We start from the raw sequence: 1,305 nt of genomic DNA on the forward strand, positions 1-1,305 counted from the left end.
GAAAGCAGTCGAAGAAAGAGCCACACTGTGGTGTTTTTAATACCAGTCTAAGCACACGCCAGTGATTTTCCGAGTTACAGTAAAGGAACCATAATCCTTTCCTTATCGACAAATATTCAAGCCCCATTGAATGTATGCATCTTGTACTCGATCCCCAATTTCCCTTCTAGCCTCGGAGAACGTTGAAAAGGGAAAAATAAAGTCCTAACCACGTCACGGGGTCAAAGATGTTCATTGTGCTTTAGGGCTCGGGCAGCGGGTTTTTGGGTTTTGGTTTGTGTTTTTTGGCTTGGGGACAAAGCAATTAGAAATATACCTGTAGTCACCATTGATCTTACAGGTAACTAGAGCAGAAGGTGTACTTAATCGCAGGCTGAAAGTTTTAATTCAGCTATATAACTAGATAGTTCTTAGTATTTTTAAAAATTTCTCTATGGAAAAAAAAAATCTTTGGATGTTAAAGGAGTGCTAAAATTGAGTCAACCCCATCCTAGGCATCAAAGGTGCAGCTAAATAAATAAGTAAATAATATCAATAATAAAATGTTAAAATTTGTAGATGTGAACTTGATAGAAAGTGTAAGTTGTTTGCATTGTGTCTACACCATGCCAAACCATCTAGATAAAGTTAGATATCTGCGTATTTGGAAACATCAGAAGATTGGTTGATTTTTGGCACCTTTGATCAAAATGTATGGGGTCTGTTCATTTTGCTCATGGAAAAAGTACATTTATTCATTCAATAAATATTGAGCCTCTGCTCCAGACTGTAGTGTTGTGCACTATGTTGTTGTTAGGTGCTATCCAGTCGTCTCCGACTCATAGCGACCCTATGCACAGCAGAACAAAACACTGCCTGGTCCTATGCCAGCCTCACGATCCTTGCTATACCTTGTGCACTGTACTTACATTGAAATTCACAGGCTACAGAGGAAATATGCTTCTCATTCTGAAAGAGTTTATGAATTGAGTCGGAGCTGTCTTTAAAATCCAATAAATAAAACCCTCTGATGCTGAGTCAATTCTGAGTCATAGCAACCCTATAGGTCTACAAAGTAGAACTGCCCCATAGGGTTTCCAAGGCTATTATCTTTACAGAAGCAGACTGCCAGTTCTTTTTCCCCTGTAGAGGCGGGTGGGTCTAAACCACCAACCACCGACCTTATGGTTTGCAGCTGAGTGCTCTAACCACTGCACCATCAGGGCTGCCTTAAATCAAATAAATAGTTACTGTTTATTGAATAAGGAGCTCTGGTGGTGTAGTGCCTAAGGCATTTGACTGCTAACCAGAAGGCTGGCGGTTCAA

The sequence above is a fragment of the Orycteropus afer genome, unplaced genomic scaffold (genome assembly GCF_000298275.1).
Source record: "Orycteropus afer afer isolate SDZICR_OR568_19922 unplaced genomic scaffold, OryAfe1.0 scaffold00352, whole genome shotgun sequence".
Taxonomy (NCBI): domain Eukaryota; kingdom Metazoa; phylum Chordata; class Mammalia; order Tubulidentata; family Orycteropodidae; genus Orycteropus; species Orycteropus afer.